The sequence below is a fragment of the Loxodonta africana genome, chromosome 26, assembly GCF_030014295.1.
Source record: "Loxodonta africana isolate mLoxAfr1 chromosome 26, mLoxAfr1.hap2, whole genome shotgun sequence".
Taxonomy (NCBI): Eukaryota; Metazoa; Chordata; class Mammalia; order Proboscidea; family Elephantidae; genus Loxodonta; species Loxodonta africana.
Window position 1 is genome coordinate 5,781,612 of NC_087367.1, and position 12,940 is coordinate 5,794,551.

Below are 12,940 nucleotides of genomic sequence, written 5' to 3' on the forward strand. Positions count from 1 at the left end.
TGAAATAAAACTTCGGGGCCAGAAACTGCTCTATGGAAAAATCTTCCAAATCTTCTAGATGATAAGTGAAAGAAACTTGATGAAGTGTTCCAAACTCAACAGTAATCTTAAAAAATGTTCATGACATTACCAGTAAATGCCCAAAATATTTCTAACCTAGCAACAATACAAAACAAAGTTCAATCCACCTTGTTAGAGGGAAGGCTGAATTATCTTTCTAGTCTCTCTATAGAAAGAATTACATAGTCATAGTCATATGAAGTGATCAAAGGGTATACTGCCAAAAATGTGCTTTTTATAAAAAGACAATAGGGACAATTTTTATGTTAATAAAAATTTTACATAATTTTTCTGGATATTTTATGATGATGGTGGTATTTGTCATTTTTGTTTTAATCTATAATTTGTTGTGATTTCTTTTCTCATTCAAAATATTTCATTTGAACCTCATTTTATATTTGTAGCCTTGTGGATTTTCTCTTCAAAATCAGAAAACCAAACCTGTGGCTGTCAGTTAATTCCAACTCATAGCAACCCTACACGACAGAGCAAACCTGCCCACGGGGTTTCCAACGCTGTGATCTTTGTGGAAACAGACCGCCACATCTGCTGGTGGGCTCCAACTGCCGATCTTTCAGTTAGCAGATAAGCGCTTAACCACTGTGCCAGCAGGGCTCCTTCAATAGGGCCTCCAAAGTTTTCTAACTTTAAGGCCCCATAAAACCTGGATCTGGCCTCAACATTCCATAAGTTCACTGATTATCATCCCTGATATATACGTGAAAGCCCCCATAAACAAAAACTTAACTTAGCGTTAACCTGAATAGCTCCAGTAAATCTTCCAAAAATATAGAATACATTAACCTGAAAGATAGCAAAAGTATAATGTGATCTAAGATTTTCTTTAATTTGGATATAAAGTTTCAGAGGCATCAATTAACCGTCCTACAGAAGAGTCAACATGAAAAGCCTGTGAGATTTATCCTTGAAATTGTTTTTCTGTAAAAATTACTGATACAGGCTTTCTGAGCCTACCAAACTTCACACCAAACATCACTAACTCCGACACGCCCTGACCATTTTGCCTGTGCCTCTAAATTATGTTCAAGGAGAAATTCCAGTTGTTTCTAAATCTTGGTAGTTACATTTTGGCTAAAGAAGTTTTTGTTGTAAACGTAATTCTAGGTGGAGTTCTAGACAGTCTTGTAATACACTGATTTTCACTCCGAATGTTCTTAGTGAAATGGGGTCTACTTGGTCCTCTTTGGATTAATGGATTAAAACATGGACAACTTCATGCACCATGAGCACTGTGAAGCACTCAGGAAGCCTTCTCAAGGCCTCCTGCACTCCCCCTGGATGCCAGCACGGCCAAGCCATGTTGGTGGTCCACATTCATCCTATCTGGCAGTCCCAGTCAGAAGTGAACAGCAGTTGGGTCTGAGCGCTATGTTGAATATGCCAGTTACTTTTTTTGAAAAAGAATAAAAAAACTGAACAGATAAAAACATAGCTAAAAACGACTTAGGTGTGCATCATATGCAAAGAGGCAATGAGTACAAGATCTGCACAGGGAGCTGGCTTGAAGCCTATTCCGTCTCCTTGGTTAGGCATGGTGAGAACTGGCAAGAGACTGGGATCTAGGGGGTGGAGGAGGAGGAGTTAATCGCTATTTTTAGGGCCAGTGAAAATTGTTCCATTTTAGAACAGACTCTACCTCTCAGCTGGAACTATCACAAAACAAACCCATGAACATATTTCATTGTCCATAATTACTGACTGTGCCATCCCTACATTGCACATATAAAAAACAATAAAGATGAAGCTGTCTTCCTGTGTGCAAGTACACAGAAATTCATAAATAAAAAATACATATCTTCAAAGATTTTGTTCTCTGTAGGGAACTGAACTGTTCCGGCAGCTACCAAAGCAAACCACACACTCACCCCTACCGTTGATCTTAATGGTCCTTCATCCCATTCTTCAGATAACAACAGTGGAGAAGGCTTAATTGACTGCTAACGTGTCTTAAGCACCTTCATTTGTACAACTTGCTAATATGCCTTTTTAATGAAGAAGATATAACCAAGGACCACGGTTATAAGCAGATAATAACAGCTACAGAAGGCAAAAGGCCAGAGACGCCTGAATGACAACAGGATTCAAGAGGCTCTTGGATCCATGTCAAATGCTCAGTGAAAATTCAAAGGTATCAATCATAAATCTACAAATCCCAAGGCTTTCTTCAAATTATTTCGTGGTTAATCTTAATTGGTAGCTCTATTAGGACCGCTCTCCACTGAAAACATTACTCTAATTAGTTGGTTCATAAGTATAGGCAACTTTTTGTACTGCTAGCAGAGTGGCATCTGAAGGAAAGCTTTTCTTCCTCTCTTTAGTTTGTCCTTCCCCTTTTCAATGCCTCCTTCTTTTCCCTGTTGCTATTTCTCGTCTAAGAGCTGGATGGGAGTGCCAACAGCATGCGTGAGCAAATCCTGTCCCCACTGGTGGGATCTGGTGGGATATGTGTATGTGTTTCCATGTAAGGTCAGACGCAGTGGTGGTTCGCTGGAAGAATTCTCGCCTCCCATGCGGGAGACCTGGGTTTGATTCCTGGCCAAGGCACCTCACCCATAGCCACCACCTGTCAGTGGTGGGCTGCATGTTGCTATGATGCTGAACAGGTTTCACCAGGGCTTCCAGACTAAGATGGACTAGGAAATAAGGCCTGGTGATCTATTTTCAAAATCAGTGAAAACCCTATGGGACACAATGGTTAGATAGCCAATCGGTCATGGTCGTGGTGTAGGACCAGGCAGCATTTTGTTTCATTGTGCTATGAGTTGAGGGCCAACTCAATGACAGCTATCAACAGCAACAATGTAAGTTAAGGGGGCTGGGTAAGTCGCACAATGGTAACCGCTATGGAGAAAAATAAAGGAAGGTAAGAAGAAACAGTAATGATGGGGGTGAGAAGGTTGTTAACACGTTATGTTACGTAGGAAGTTCAGGAAGTCCTCCTTCAAGAGGTGTCATTTGACCAGAGATCTGAATGACATAACAGATAGAACATACAGGTGCTTGAAGGGGACAAACAGAGGGAATAACGCATGCATAGGCCTTGAGGTAGAAGTGTTCCTGGTGAGACCGAAGAAGAGCAAGAATGCAAGCACGGGCTGGAGGGGAGTGAGTAAGGGGGACCAGGTTAGGAGGTGAGATCAGAGAGAAAGCAGGGGCCAGACAACAGACATCTCTAAGGACTTCTGCTTCCGGACCTTTGTGAGAAGGGAAGCCATTGGGAGGATTTTGAAAAGAGGAATGATATAATTTGATGTTAACAGGACCACTCCAGCCGCTATGTGGAGAATAGACAGTGGAGCAACACTACAATCAAGGACACCAGTTAGGACGCTATTGCAATAATCCAGGCGAGAGATGATGGTGACGTGGATCACCATGCTCGTGGCATAGGTAGAGAAAGTGGGTGGATTCTGAAAGTACAGCTGATATAGGATTTACTGGTGGCTTGGGTATGAAATGTGAGAAATAGACAGGAGATGAACATCAAGGGTGACTCCTAGGTCTTCCGCCTGAGAATGGAATGGAGGGTGTTGCCCTTTACTGAGTGAGACTGGGCAGGCAGGCAGAGAGGCAGGTTTTAGGGGCTGAAGATATCAGAAGTTTGGGTTCGGACACCTTAAGTTTTAAAACCTATCAGACATTCAAGAAGAGATATCAAATGGGTAGCCAAATGTAAGTGGAGTTTAGAGGAGAGGTTCTGGCTAGAGATAAAATTTGAGAGTCAAGAGCACAGAGATGATATTAAGGCTGGATGGACTCTCTGGGACTGGCAGCCAGTGTAGACAGAAAAGAGAAGAGGGCCAAGGACTGAAACCCTGGGCAGTACAGTGTTTTCAGTCTGGAAGTTGGGGGAGATGAAGGGAAATCGGCAAAAGGGGGCTGAGGAGTCCCTTTATAAATTATTCCATTTGTCCCTACTTCAAAGGAGAATGAGTCAGCCAGCAGTTCCCTAGAGCTACCCTCTCAACTTCCAGGAAGAAGGGGCTGAAGTGTCTACACAGTCTCCCTCATCTCCCACTCCATCCCACATTCTTTCCACATACACAGACACACCCACACACACGCTTACACCCACATTTTACATCCTTGGGTCCAATTCAATATATAGCTAGAAGACAAACTAAGGAGACTGCGCTTGGGATTATGCAAGCCAGGGCTCCATGGGAGCGGAGGACCCGTCCAGAGATGGCAGAGAGAGAGGGTGAGTGGGGTGGGGAGGGAGAACAGAGGAGGACTTAATGTGGAAGGTCCCATTCCAAAAAAATTTCATGGAATGTTTTCCCAAAGGAAACAAAGCCAAAGAAGTAAATTATTCTACTTGCCTCCAAACATTCATTCAAGATTTAAAGAGAAATGGGTTTCTCAATCAAGTTTTGGCACTTAAAACACTATACAGAAAAAAAGCTCTCTTTAAATGTGTATGGGCAATGTAAGACCGAGAACTCCATAACGATACCGACTCCCTCATACACCAAGGTTTCAGAGATCCTAAGAGTACTGAGGGCTCTCCGTAGGAGCTCTGTGCCCTGGATTGCACCGCACTTTTACAGGATGTCATACTGGCTGCAAAGGTCAAGTTACACACATTCTAATTAAGTACTCTCTCTTGCTTTGTGCTGCTTGCAGTACCCCTATTGCTTTTCTGAAATAAGTATTCATCTGGTCCCCGCTGGTCTCTTTGTTAATCAACATTTTAAGTGGTCTTGAGAAAAAAATGTTCTCTGAGGCTCCTCTTATTTTCAAAGCACATAATTGAAGCTGTAGTTATAACTGTGCCAAGGCGATGGAATGATCCAGTGGGGAGAGAAGGAGGCAAACCAAATATACCAGTTGGATGCATGGCTGAATACTTAAATGTTCCATTTCTAAGCTGTTGAGTTGGCATCAGGTGGGCATAATCTGTGCTATGGAGTTGGCCTGTGATGACTCTCTCTGAAAGCGTAATAGGAGAAGCAGGAGTCAGCCATGCCCTGCCTTAACCTCACTGTGAGCATGAGCGTGACCCAGCTGCGGTCAATCACAAACATGACTGCTGCATCCTACCAGATACCACAGAGCAGTTAATGAGACTCAGCAACGCGTGGACTGTTTATTGACGGCCACCGTTGGCACTGAGCGTCTCCAGATGAGGTGAAGACAACACTTGATTACCTGAGGGCATTTGAGTCACACTGGTTCACCCAGCAGCTCCTAACCTTTTGATCCTGGCCTTCCCTTACAGAAAAACCCTTAGAAACCAAGGAAAACTGGGTGAAAGCCAATTTTTTTATTAGACTGAGAAACATTTCCAGTAATTAGTTACAAAAAGAGTGAAAAAGTTTTTAGGAACAAACACTACTGTTTGAAGTAAATTTCTAGAACATCTGGTGCACTCCTATTTCCACAAAAATTAAAAAAAAAAATCCAAAGCCAATAATAATTTTAAATACCCCCTCAGTTATCTCAATTAACTTGAGAAGAATTAGTTTTATATATTAAAAAAAAAAAACAACCACTGCCATCGAGTCAATTCCGACTCATAACGACCCTACAGGACCGAGTAGAACTGCCCCACAGGGTTTCCAAAGAGCAGCTGGTGGATTTGGATGGCCAACCTTTTGGTTTGCAGCTACAGCTCTTAACCACTGAGCCAGCAGGGCTCCAGTTTTATATATAGGAGGAGTAATTACAGTAGATTTGCTCCCTTCACTAACCCTCTCAAATTTCCTCTATACCCCAATTCCTGGCATGTGAAATTTCACCCTCATGGTGAAATGTGGGCTCAAGCAGTTGTCTCCTGTCAACTTGAAAACACCCCAGAACTCTGTAACATATCACATGGAGTTGTTGTTGTTGTTGTTAGGTGTACATAGCGACACTATGTACAACAGAATGAAACACTGCCCAGTCCGGCGCCATCCTCACAATCGTTGTTATGCTTGAGCCCGTTGTTGCAGCCACTCTGTCAATCCATCTTGTTGAGGGTTTTCCTCTTTTGCACTGGCCCTCCACCTTACCAGGCATAATATCTTTATCCAGGGCTGATCCCTCCTGATAACATGCCCAAAGTATATAAGGCGAAGTCTCACTACCCTTGCTTCTAAGGAGCATTCTGGTTGAACTTCTTCCAAGACAGATTTGTTCATTCTTTTGGCAGTCCACGGTATATTCAATATTCTTCGCCTACACCACAATTTCAAGGCGTCAATTCTTCTTCGGTCTTCCTTACTCATCATCCAGCCTTCGTGTGCATACGAGGCAATTGAAAACACCCTGGCTTGCATCAGGCGTACCTCAGTTCTCAAGATGACACCTTTGCTTTTCAACACTTCAGAGAGGTCTTTTGCAGCTGATTTGCCCAATGCAGCACCTCTTTTGATTTCTTGACTTCTTCCATGGGTGTGGATTGTGGATCCAAGTAAAATGAAATCCTAAACAACTTCCATCTTTTCTCCATTTATCATGATGTTGCTTACTGGTCCAGTTGTGGGAATTTTTGTTTTCTTTATGTTGAGGTGTAGTCCATATTGAAGGTTGTAGTCTTTGAACTCTTCATCAGAAACTGCTTCAAGTCCTCTTCACTTTCAGCAAACAAGGTTGTGTCATCTGCCTAATGCAGATTGTTAATGAGTCTTCCTCCAATCCTGATGTCCCCCGTTCCTCTTCATATAGTCCAGTTTCTCGGATTATTTGCTCAGCATACAGATGGAATAGATATGTTGAAAGGATACAACCCTGACACACACCTTTCCTGACTTTAAGCCACACAGTATCCCCTTGTTCTGTTCAAACAACTGCCTTGTGATCTATGTACAGGTTCCTCATGAGCACAATTAAGTATTCTGGAATTCCCATTCTTTGCAATGCTATCCATAATGTGTTATGATCCACAGAGTCAAATGTCTTTGCATAGTCAATAAAACTCAGGTAAACATCTTTCAGGTATTCTCCGCTTTCAGCCAAGATCCACCTGACATCAGCTATTTCTCTAGTTCCTCGTCCTCATCTGAATCTGGCTGGAGTTTCTGGCAGTTCCCTGTCTATATAGGCTGCAGCTGCTTTTGAATCATCTTCAGCAAAACTTCACTTGTGTGTGATATTAATGATATTGTTCGATAATTTCCACATTTGGTCAAATCACCTTTCTTTGGACTAGGCATAAATGTGAATCCCCTCCAGTCAGTTGTCCAGGTAGCTGTCTTTAAAATTTCTTGGCATAGACGAGTGGAGTACCTCCAGTGCTGCATTCGTTTCTTGAAACATCTCAACTGGTATTTGATCAATTGCTGAAGCCTTGTTTTTTTTGCCAATGTCTTCAGTGCAGCTGGGACTTCTTCCTTCAGTACCATGGGTTCTTCATCATATGCTGTCTCCTGAAATGGCTGAACATTGACCAATTCTTTTTGGTATAGTGACTCTGTATATTCCCTCCATCTTCTTTTACTGCTTCCTGTGTCGTTGCAACCTGAGGCTTGATTTCTTTTTTTTTTTTTTTCAGTTCTTTCAGCTTTAGAAATGCAGAATGTGTTCTTCCCTTTTGGTTTTCTATCTCCAGGTCTTTGCATATTTATTATAATACTTTACTTTGTCTTCTCAAGCTGCCTTTTTACTTCATTTCTTCCTTTCACTTTAGCTACTTGATATTCAACAGCAAGTTTCAGAGTCTCTTCTGACATTCATTTTGGTCTTTTCTTTTTTTTCCTGTCTTTTGAATGACCTCTTGCTTTCTTCGTTTATGATGTCCTTGATGTCATTCCACAACTTGTCTGGTCTTCAGTCTTTAGTGTTCAATGCACATAATCTATCCTTGGGATGGTCTCTAAATTCAGGTGGGATATGCTCAAGTTCATAGTTTGGCTTTCGTGAACTTGTTCTAATTTTCTTCAGTTTCAACTTGAACTTGCATATGAGCAATTGATAGTCTGTTCCACAGTCGGCCCCTGGCCTTGTTCTGACTGATGATATTGGACTTTTCCATTGTTTCTTTCAACAGATGTAGTCAACTTGATTCCTGTGTATTCCATTTGGCAAGGTCCATGTGTATAGTCATGGTTTATGTTGTTGAAAAAAGGTATTTGCAATGAAGAAGTCGTTAGTCTTGTAAAATTCTATCATGAGATTTCTGGCATCATTTCCATCACCAAGGCCGTATTTTCCAACCACCAATCCTTCTTCTTTGTCTCCAGCTTTCAAATTCTAATCACTAGTAATTATTAGCGTCTCCTGACTGTACATTTGATCAATTTCAGACTGCAAAATTGGTAAAAAAATCTTTAATTTCTTCTTTGGCCTTAGTGGTTGGTACATGATAGTGGTATTAACTATTCTTCCTTGTAGGTGTATGGATATTATCCTATCACTAACAACACTGTACTTCAGGATATATCTTGAAATGTTCTTTTTGACGATGAATGAAACACCATTCCTCTTCAATCTGTCATTCCCAGCACAGTAGACCATATGACTGTCCAATTCAAAGTGGCCAATACCAGTCCATTTCAGCTCACTATCACATGGTAGATGTTTTCTAAATACTTATTAAAGGAATGAACGAACATTTCACTGATTTTTTCAGTGCTTTCCTCATTGTCACAGTAGCTGGGGCAGTGCATGCTAAAAAGGGGCCGAGGGTGAAGGGCCAGAACATGGTTTGGATTGGGTCTCTGAATAATTGAGAGCTACAGTACATGAGTAATGGGCATGCGAACAGGCATGTGAAGAGTGCTCCAAAACTCACTCAACTTACAACACAATTTGCCTCAAGTCAACTAGCTCTTTTAAAAAAAAAAAAAAAAAAACAGCAAATTCACAACTAGCTCATTCTCATTTCACCAGATGGTGACCCTTGGGGCCAGGGGTCATCCCATGCATATCTTTGTGTTCTCCCCAGCATCACACCTTGCAGGCATTAGATGCTAACTCAGCAAATGCTGGGTAACCTGAACTAAGTAATATGAGGTATAGGTTGTGTGATACAACCAAAATGATCCTATGGGGTGCAAGGTATACAGAATTTCAGATTGGCTTAAGAGAGCTAAATCTTAGCTTGTGAATTTGGCTAACTGATGTGAGTGCTCAAAATGGCACCAGGGCTGTGCCAGAGTCATTCTGGATACAGTGGGTATGCACACAACATCCACAAAGAGAATAAGGAGGGTGAGACACCCAAGCTTATCAACTACCTATCCTGCTGCCCTGTTTCTCTCCCCAAAGGTTAGGGTTTCCATTGGCACCCAAGAATCACACTGCGGCTTTCAAAGCACCACTACCGTTTTCTTTGCCTTCTTCCTGAGGAAGGAGGTTTCATTAGCTCCATTTAAAAGATGTGAAAACTGCACTTTCAAGAGGCTCTGTAAATCTCCCAAGTTCATCTGAGACACGACGATTCTAGGATTCAAATCCGAGGTACTGATGCACGTTCAGTGTGTGTCAACTTTGTCAGTAAGTCAGACTGTCTTCATCGCTAAAAAAAACAAGCAAATATACTACTAAATTTACACCCCATGGTTTTGTAACACCCAGGAGCATTTTTAAATTATGTGAGTTTTTGTAAGGGCAAGATCTATGAGAAATACTAGAACCATACAAAGGCCATTCAGACTAAATACTATATTTTGCCAACACACTGAATCATCACAAATGTTTAAAAGATGAAACCCTTTTAGGTCTCCAGATGACCTTTTCCTTATACTAGTGAAACAACTTTGGCAGGTATGGTGCATACACATTCCAGAGCCAGTGGGGTTTATGCCAACTCCAGGCAACCTTGCCCCCAAAAGATGCACCCCAGCAGGGTCACGAAAGCCACATGATTCTTAATGCAGCCTTGCCCCACTCATTACACTGAACAGTAGAGCCACATTGCATTGCTACTCTCTCTAACAGAAAAGCTACCATGACATTAGAGCAGCTCAAGAAAAACCGGACAAATTTATCATCTTTATGTAAGCCCAGGTTTGAATAAATTAGTTTCACTGAACTTTTATTGCAAGTATGACTTCTCACATCATGTGCAGTGGCAAAAGTCTTTGTGAAAAGAACGTTGACCAAAGGACAGACTTTGTGGTTCTCTGTCAAATCTACCTCTATTACTTCACCTCCATAGTCCTCTGGATTCTACCTGAAATTCCTAAGAAAGCCAAGCTCAGGAGAATCTGTGTTCCAACAGGAGGCCACATGGTGTGTGAAGGATAGCATGAGTTAGTGATCATCTTTTTTCTTCTGTTGCCCTGTCCACTTTTCCCTAGCTTTTTGGTCGTGGACGACTCATCTGGCCTTCAAGATGTGCCCTGATTTCCATAGTCGTGTTTTTCCGGTGTCCATTAGTCCTCCTCCTCTCTGACCCTCTGGCTCTCTTCATAGCCTATTTCTCTTCTCTTGTCTTAAATGCTAGCGTGGTTGCTAACCCACCACTTGGAATAAATTCCCCAATTCAATGATGACATTTGAGCAGTCCTGGCTAAGGACACACTGAGGTCTCAGCAATCTAGATTCATAAGGAAACGGGCCACTAGGGGTTGGAGACAATGATCCAGCTATCAGATTCCCCCCAAGATGAGTAACAGGAAGTTCAACAATCAGTGTCCAAAGAAACAAGGAGAAATCAGGTCTGACCTATGTCAACATGAGCATCTAAGGAGGCCCAGTTTGGTAAGCAGGGCATAGCAGCTTCATGGATTTTCGTCCATTTAGGACAAGACTTCAGCCAATGCTAGGTTTACAGCCCCCCAAAGAGTAGGCTCTATGGAGACCTGGGAAGATGACAGAGCTCCAGCCAAGCAGGTGGGGTTTCAGGTGATCTCAAGCTTGTGGAAGACTGCTAAGCAGGAACGGAGGCAGGTGCCTAGAGGTTGTCAGGCCAAATCAAGGCCCGATCCCTTCCCCTCCTGCCTTTGCAAAACCCACTGCTGTCAAGTCGATTCTGACTCATAGTGACTGCAACCCTATAGTACTGAGTAGAACTGCCCCCTAGGATTTCTGAGGCTGTAATCTTTACGGAAGCAGATCGCAAGGTCCTTTCTCCCATGGAGGAGATGGTGGCTTCAAACCACTGACCTTTCAGTTAACAGCTGAGCACTAAGCTACTGTACGACCAGGGCTCCTTTGCCTTTGCAAAGACCTCAATGTATAAGTTAGGTTCGCACTCTCGTAATTCAATCTCATTTTTCCACTGACTTCATCCCTGCCACAACTATGTTCAGGTCTCTCCTTTCCTAGATCCTGTTTTCCCTTTCAAATTACAACCCTAATCTACCAAATTCTGGGTGGACAGTCTATATTAAAATGTCAAACTGTCTCATCCTATGGGCAACTCTAGCTATTCAGTAGAGGCTGTCAATAATTCTTTATGGAGAAGGGGCCGGGGCCGAGCCCAGGCCGTGCCCAACTGTGGATGTCTAATGGGGAGGATTCAAACCGGGCGGGGATGGTGGCGCAATGGTTAAAGTTATCGACTGCTAACTGAAAAGTCAGCTGTTGGAAACTACCAGCAGCTCCATGGGAGAAAGATGTGGCGAGCTGCTTCTGTTGAGATTTACAGCCTTGGAAATCCCATGGGGTCACTATAAGTATGAATCAACTCGATGGCAGTGGGTTTGGTTGGTTTTAGAATGGGGAGGATGGCGCAGGACTAGGCAGTGTTTCATTCTGTTGTTTATAAGGTCACTACGAGCCATAGCCGACTTGACAGCACCAAACAACAACAATGGGAAAATATTAAAAGACACAGGAAGCATCAAAAGAAGATGGAAGAAACACAGAGAGTCACTATACCAAAAAGAATTGGTCAATGTTCAACCATTTCAAGAGGTGGCATATGATCAGGAACCGATGGTACTGAAGGAAGAAGTCCAAGTTGCTCTGAAGGCACTGGCAAAAAACAAGGCTCCAGGAATTGATGGAATATCAACTGAGATGTTTCAACAAACAGATGCAGCACTGGAAGTGCTCACTCGTCTATGCCATGAAATTTGGAAGACAGCTACCTGGCCACCTGACTGGAAGAGATCCATATTTATGCCTGTTTCCAAGAAAGGTGATCCAACTGAATGTGGAAATTATAGAACAATACCATTAATATCACACGTAAGCAAAATTTTGCAGAAGATCATTCAGAAATGGCTGCAGCAGTGTATCGACAGGGAACTGCCAGAAATTCAGGCTGGTTTCAGAAGAGGACATGGAACCAGGGATATCATTGCTGATGTCAGATGGATCCTGGCTGAAAGCAGAGAGTACCAGAAGGATGTTTACCTGTGTTTTATTGACTATGCAAAGGTATTCGACTATGTGGATCATAGCAAATTATGGATAACATTGCAAAGAATGGGAATTCTAGAACACTTCATTGTGCTCATGAGGAACCTTTACATAGATCAAGAGGCAGTCGTTTGGACAGAACAAGGGGATACTGAGTGGTTTAAAGTCAGGAAAGGTGTGCGTCAGGGTTGTATTCTTTCACCATACCTATTCAATCTGTATGCTGAGCAAATAATCCAAGAAGCTGGACTATATGAAGAAGAACACGGCATCAGGATTGGAGGAAGACTCATTAACAACCTGCGTTATGCAGGTGACACAACCTTGCTTGCTGAAAGGGAAGAGGACTTGAAGCACTTACTAATGAAGATCAAAGACCACAGCCTTCAGTATGGATTACACCTCAACATAAAGAAAACAAAAATACTCACAACTGGACCAATGAGCAACATCATGGTAAACAGAGAAAAGCTTGAAGTTGTCAAGGATTTCATTTTACTTGGATCCACAATCAACAGCCACGGAAGCAGCAGTCAAGAAATCCAAAGATGCATTGCATTAGGTAAATCTGCTGCAAAGGACCTCTTCAAAGTGTTGAAAAGCAAAGATGTCACCTTGAAGA

The 12,940-nt window shown here is 42.4% G+C and overlaps 1 protein-coding gene across 3 annotated transcripts in view; it reads right to left on the bottom strand.

The window, feature by feature from the left end:
- The window catches only part of CCDC85A (coiled-coil domain containing 85A), a 237,219-nt gene that overhangs the window by 123,968 nt on the left and 100,311 nt on the right, over positions 1-12,940 (bottom strand). The window lies entirely within an intron of this gene.